Here is a 7,126-nt window from a genome sequence, read left to right as displayed (position 1 = left end):
CACAACGCTGCCAACAAAGGAGCAGCCCACTTACAATTTATTTGCCTGCCTGTGGCGCCCAGCTGGTAGCTTAGAAAAGCAAGGTAGGCAATGGTCTGAGGACAATAACATTCCTGAATTGGACTGGGCTGACCTCCATACAATGGAACAGTTTTGGGATGAGTTAGAAAGTCGACTTCTCTCCAGACCCCAGCGTCCATCAGTACATTCTCTGGGTTCGGTTCTTGTGGAAGAACGGGCTGCCATTCCTCCACAGACATTCAGACACTTCATTAAACGTATTCCGAGCAGAGTAAAAGCCGCTATAAAAGAGAAGGTGGGACGCGCATCGTATTAACGTCCATTAATACGTATTTGGATTTTTACCATTTACATATCAAAGTATTACGGAGCACGGCCACCTCAATGTGCCACATATTTACTAGTTATTTCGGGAGGAAAGGATATACGTCAAACTGGAGAGTATAAGTCGTTCTAAAAGGAAAACGTGATATAAACATATTCTCTATCATTTCCGCGATGCGGCTGTCTGAAGCTCTTATGGAGGATGACAGTGCAGGTCTACAACTACATGTACATTACAAGGTGGCCCATAAGGAATAATCAGTATTCATGAATATGACACGAACGATCATTTTAAGCATGCTTATACTATTAAATGGGAATAATTATTGAATCTTTAAAATTTCCTTCTTGACCGAATTTAAATTAATTGGCAAGAAAGTAATCTGTGTAGATTACAAACTGAAGATCTCCATTTTTGAATAAAAAAAAGTTCCAAGAAATTTTCTTTGATACGGAAAGTAAAATGATAACTTCAGGTTAATAACCTGCACTCTACCTTGTCGATGTGTAACCAAGTTTGAATGGTAGTAGTAATAACGGTGTACGTTTTCACAAAAGCGGAGAATGTAGTGGAAGGCTATGCAATGAAGCTGCCTACTTCGACTACCCTGATACCTGAAAACGTCCTTACTCTTCTCGCATTAGATCCACCGGGGTTTGTCGCTATGCAATGCAGCCTCTTGCTGAGAAGTGATTATCAGTCCCATAGATTTCGTAACTTCAAACAAGAGAGCAAAATTCCTCTTGTTACAGCCGTGACCGCGTACAGGTTCGTCCGCCAAATCAGTTCGCATTAATTTCGATAGAACTAAGCGACGTCTTAGTGGTGTTCGTATCAAATTAGGGGAATCGTCGAAAAAAATAAACAAACGTACCTCAGCACTCATAAACTTTGGTATATTCCCTGAACAATACTTTCCTACTCCATGCTTTCAAAAATAATTAATGATCTGGTCAGTATTCTCACTTCAACTTCCTCAAATTAAGATTTATTCTTATGGCAACCTGCCATAAAGCACCCCAATACAAAGACTTCCTCTTCTACAATTAGATTATAAGAAAAAATTAATTATCCGCTTAAGATTAACATTGCTGTACTCAGAGATTACTTATGAGCGTCTCACAGGCGAATATCGCTCTTTGCCGCCCTTCAGGAATTAATGGTTATTTAATAACCTGAATATTTTATCGCTCAACGAGATAATCGAATAACTATACACATCTATCTTTATTACTGTGATATTACAAGCAATAACTATATACAAGCTATATTCAGAATGATTTCCGTGCTAGGCTACATTTAATTTACGCTTTTTTTTTTTCAAGTGCGCGCCACAGACATACATTACTAGACTGGCATAGGTGCATCTTTCACTGAAGCCAGATGTTTGGTGAAGTAACAAGGCAGAGAGAGGAAGATTGTATGTGGCACTACCGAGATTTTCTGTAATGAAATGAAGTAGGCTTTACGAGATGGTAAAAATAAGTTCTGTAGCTGAGGAAATATTTTCGTACGCTCCATGACTTTCAGACACATATTGTAGAACTGTGTTATGAGAACAACGAGTTCCATGTACACACGTTTCAAGCAGACTGTAGTCCCATAAGAACACTCAAATGAATAAAGACACTTGTTATCAATGACAAACACTTATAGGAGCACTTTCATAACGACCATGCTATTCAAAGAAAACCTGAAGTTGACCGAGACTGGCTAAAAACATATCATTAAGGTACATCTCTTGATACTTGAATTATAAAACTCCTAAAAATATACATAACCTACTGCCGGTATTTCAGACAAGACAAACTGTAATGTAATTATTTAGGCCTACATACAGTAATACAGTAAAAAATTCTTAAGATGTTTCTGATTATGCTTGTCAGGGATATGTTCCTTTCCTTGTATCTTCTGTCTGCTATACGAAAAATTACAGCCAAACACGAATCATTTATTGACAGTTATGTCAAAACTCTAAAGACGAATTTGTTACCCACATTTTTACGACTCTTTTATCAGCAAATAAACACCCGTTTAGACGTCCTTGCGCTCGCCGTCATATTGCAGTTCTAAAGCGCTGGCTTCAGTGACACTACTGATTCTGTATACGGTGTTGCCAGTCTAGTGATGTATACCTGCGGTGCACGCACGTATGTGCCTCACTCACCCAGCCTCTTTGACATTTGATTCTAGCTCAGTCCAACTCGTTATTTTCAACCTCTTTGGTCGGGATGTCTCTCTGCCAATAAGCTACCCCGTTGAAAGCGAGAGTTGTTCGTGCTGTGTTGTGCGTGAATTAGTTCGAGGGGCTGAGATGTATCAGTCAGAAACATCGGTTATCTGTGTAGGCTTACATACGCTGGCTCAAATGCCACACATCAACACTAATGAAGAGTACACAGGTGTGGTGTATGCTTTTGGCTTCCGCGATGGTAATGCTCCTATTGTTGTCGAAGAAACCATCGGCGCTTTCCGACTCGTCGGATTTCTGATCGTAAACTGTTTACTAGAGTTTTCAGCACATCGCGAAACAGGTACTTTTACAAGTTCCCATTGTTGTTCTGAACGTGTGGTTCAACAACCAGTGGAGGAACAACAACATATTGTTTAAACGGTTAAGTGTAGTCTTATCATGACCACTTTGTGTGGCAGGTGTATTTTATGTACCACTATCACTTCGCCACTCACAACCTGCACCCCTTTCGCCTATTTCTGTAGCGAATAACGTGCGGTAAAAACGATTGTTGGTAAGCGTTTATGTGAGCGCGAATCTCTCTGTCATTATCCCTATGATATTTTCGTCAGATAAAGAGGAAGCGTTATATAGAATTTTTTTTTAGTGTTCTCGCAACATATGTTCTTCATATTTTAATTGTAAACTGTACTGTACTGCACTGTACCTCTCTTGTAACGTCAGCCGCTACAGTTGAGAGGAGTCTCTACATGATACTTCTGCGCTTACTATACGAACCTCTAAGGAAGGCACTGATGTTCTTGGGATTTTCTTTATTTACTGTATCAATTCTAACTGGTAAGGGGCACTTCCTTCATGTGTGGACTACAGTTCCTGAGGATTCTTCCAGTTGCTCTTTATGTGGTATCTACACATAATACGATTAGTTTTATGTGGTTCTTTAAATACCTATGTACACATGCTCCCACTTACTGGATGGAAATAACTGCTTTCAATGCTTGGTCAGCAGTCATGTAATGAAACACTAACGGATCAGACATTTTCTATCCTTTTGGACAGGTATCTTCCTCTCCCCTTCCTGTCCAATAGTGAAGTCAAATTTGAAGTCTTTAGGAAGTGTACTGACTTTTACAGGCTTTTATTAACTTAACATGTTTGAAAGTGTCTTTGTGATGCAAACATTTTAATATTTCGGCTGTTTGCACCCCTTTTCTGTTGGTTAATTTCATTACATGTCTTGCTCTGCGACTTGTGGAACGACATTTCTGATTTACGACAGAATTTCCGTAAATACACAGCAGCGAAGTTCAGCTGGAACCCTAGCAATATTTCTCTGACGATTCTGTTGTTTGCAATTCGATTTAATAAATCATCAAGACTGAAATTTGCATCAGAATAACTCTTCCGGGCGATATTATTTTGCAGACGAAAACACAAGCAGCGTCTACTAAAAGCTCTCTCACATTTTAATGAATTTAATAAGCAAGGTCTGTGTCGGCAGGAAATTGCTCTTGACGCCAAATCCAACGGACAATAAATTTTTTTATTAATTCGGCAGGAATTCGCATCAGTAACCCGAATAATCGGACTGTACTTCAATTAAATGCGACTGAGATGTAACTTTTCTGTTTACTAGTTAGCTATCACTTCCTTCAAAGGGCGTCATGAAATGCCGAAAATCTTCCATTTTGCTTGTACTTCTACTTGTATTTTATTGTATCTCACACGTTTACCGATCACAGATCGTTTAGAACTAGTTCCTGTGTGCAGTAGAACTAAAAGGAAGAAATAAGCAGTATTACGAATCAAATAGTAGTAATTTGTTTTTAGGTTCGATTTACCACCTATTATTTAATTCATTTCTTATTGTAAATATCAGTTGAATTTGGAAGAGACAATAATCGATAATCCAATCGCTTGTGAATCGCTCTCTTATCAAAAAGGAATCAAGCCGTGGTTTGTTGTCAAATTGTGAATGAACTACGAGGTACAGTGGATGACTCCTGATTTTAGCTTGAAACGACAGATATAATTTTGTCCTTTCTAATGAAATATACGCTGCAGCGCATGTGCGCAGGAACTGTCCAAGGCTGTGATCTGACGCCGGCCGCGGTGGTCTAGCGGTTCTGGCGCTGCAGTCCGGAACCGCGGGACTGCTACGGTCGCAGGTTCGAATCCTGCCTCGGGCATGGGTGTGTGTGATGTCCTTAGGTTAGTTAGGTTTAAGTAGTTCTAAGTTATAGGGGACTTATGACCTAAGATGTTGAGTCCCATAGTGCTTAGAGCCATTTTTTTTGTGATCTGACGAAAGGCTCAAACTTGTCTTCTAGTGGAAATAGTCAATTGACTGGCAGTTTCGGTGATAGGAAGGTGTTTTTCCACATAATAGCTCTGGTACAAATAGGTGCTTTTGTAGATACCATAAAATTACATAAATCTTTAATTCTTCAGAAGGACCAAAGCTACAGTCAGACCTGACCACACTGACAATGTTAAAGCAGTGACACGAATTAGCAATCATAGCCACGCTGTTTACTGTTGTTAACAACTGCATCAAGAAGCATACGAGAACTTTATGTTAGAAAGAGCAGATAAGCTGTTGTTAGCACAATTAATGGGCTTCATTTCGTTTCAGTGTGACGGATGTTGAGGAACTATGGGCAAAGTTAAACTAATAGCAAGTCGCGCTCTGTAGAAGTACGTGCCGAATAAGTTTCTTTTGTGTTTATTAGTGTGGTATCTAGGAAGCCTGCTTACACGGTTCGCTAGACAAACATTCAAACAGTCGTATTAATGAGTTTTATTACAAAAAGATAAGATACTATACTTAACTTCGCAATTACACAGATGTATCGCAAGCAAAGGGCGACATATAAAATGTTTCAAGTTTAAATATTGCACAACGTGGAAGGCGGCTGCTGAACAAAATCTACAGGTAGCTGATGGAAATGACGATGACTGGGAGACAGACCCAGATTTTTGCTAACGATATTACTGAACAAACACAACGATCTGGATCCTGAACAGTTGAAAGCTCAGGAAGAACTGTTGGTACAATAGATATAAAAAATTATTTGAAGAAACTACAGATGCAATCCTTAAACAAAGACAGTTGGAAGATGAACATAAAGCAGCATTTGGCTATGGAGGGAAGTTTGGAGTGCAGAAAGACAGTATGGATCAGTGTGATGTTGGACATGACTATATTGCAAAAACAGAGAAGCACGTGTCCTAGAAGGATTACAGTGCAGGCTCTGCGGGCAAATTTTGAGTGCACAAGGACCGGGTTGACAAGAGTGTAGAAGGTTGGGAATATAAAGAGATAATAGAAAAAAAAATGCGTCACAAAGGGACTGCAGCTCTGGATTTGGTGGGAAGTTTGGAATTCAGGCAGATCGCCAGGATAAGTCTGCAGCTGATTGAGATTATGTAGAAAAGATCGAAAAATATGAGTCACAGAAAGATTATGCTAAAGGCTTTGGTGGAAAATTTGGAGTTGAAACTGACAGACAGGACAAGTCTGCTTTGGGCTGGGATCATGTAGAAAAGACTGAAAAGCATACAACTGAAAAAAATTATGCTGCCGGTTTTGGTGAAAAATCTGGAGTCCAAGCTGACAGGAAAGGTAAATCAGCAGTTGGTTGGTTCATCATGAAAATCTTCATCAACATGAAAGCCAAACGGATCATAAACAGGGATTTGGTGGAAAATTTGGACTCCAGGCAGACAGAGTTGATAAATCAGCACATTATTTCAATGCAAAACCAGAAAAAGTTGGAACAAATTATGAAAAAGTTAAACCTGATGTTGGATCTCTCAGGCCATCCAACATACGTGAGAAGTTCGAAAACATGGCGAAAATTGAAGAACCAAAGCAAAATGTTTGAGCAGAGCCCCGGAGTCCTAGTAACCAAATAGTGAAAACTGCAGACCATATTAGAAGGGAAGCAGAGATTTTGAAAACACAGCTGGCGACTCCCTCAGTACATCATGGACAAGAAGAAGAAGAAATTGCGGAACCACCCGACAAAGTGAGGTCACTTACACCAACAGCCACGACTGCACAGAAGCCACGAATTTCAGATCCAACAGTGACAAACCAGAGCACAGTTGCTGATGAACAGCTGCTACCACCTACAATAGAAGATAATCTGCAATCAGAAAATAAGCAATCTTCTTTGGTATAGACCATCCCAAGTCTGTGCTACATATAGAGTACAAGCAAAGTGATCTAGCTAATCTTCAAGCTGCTATTGAACTGGGCCGTCATCAGTCTGTCGTGGTGCTTATGTCCTCTTCAAACAGGGCCGCTGCTGTCGCTTTGTCTTCCTGGAGGGAAGTCCGGTCAGCGTGCGATTGACTGACTTCTTCTCACAGCCATCTTTTCTCTCTCATTCCCAACTGGCGTGCCGGCGCTTGACATTACGCCGTAACAATTATTATCCCATCATCACTCGCATATGAATACCTTGTTCTTCATTTATGAATAGGAGAGTATATTGTAATTTTCCCTTATTAAAATACCGTGCGGGTAATCAAACCTTGGTGTCTGTACATCAGTTAGTAGTTTTTGATGTCCTCTACCT

General features: G+C 39.9%; 1 pseudogene; it reads left to right on the top strand.

The window, feature by feature from the left end:
• Positions 1-519: 519 nt before the first annotated feature.
• Positions 520-6,519, top strand: LOC126455785 (src substrate cortactin-like; annotated as a pseudogene).
• Positions 6,520-7,126: the final 607 nt, after the last annotated feature.

The sequence above is a fragment of the Schistocerca serialis genome, chromosome 2 (assembly GCF_023864345.2).
Source record: "Schistocerca serialis cubense isolate TAMUIC-IGC-003099 chromosome 2, iqSchSeri2.2, whole genome shotgun sequence".
Taxonomy (NCBI): Eukaryota; Metazoa; Arthropoda; class Insecta; order Orthoptera; family Acrididae; genus Schistocerca; species Schistocerca serialis.
The sequence above is the reverse complement of the archived record's forward strand: the minus strand, read 5'-3'. Positions and strand labels throughout refer to the sequence as shown.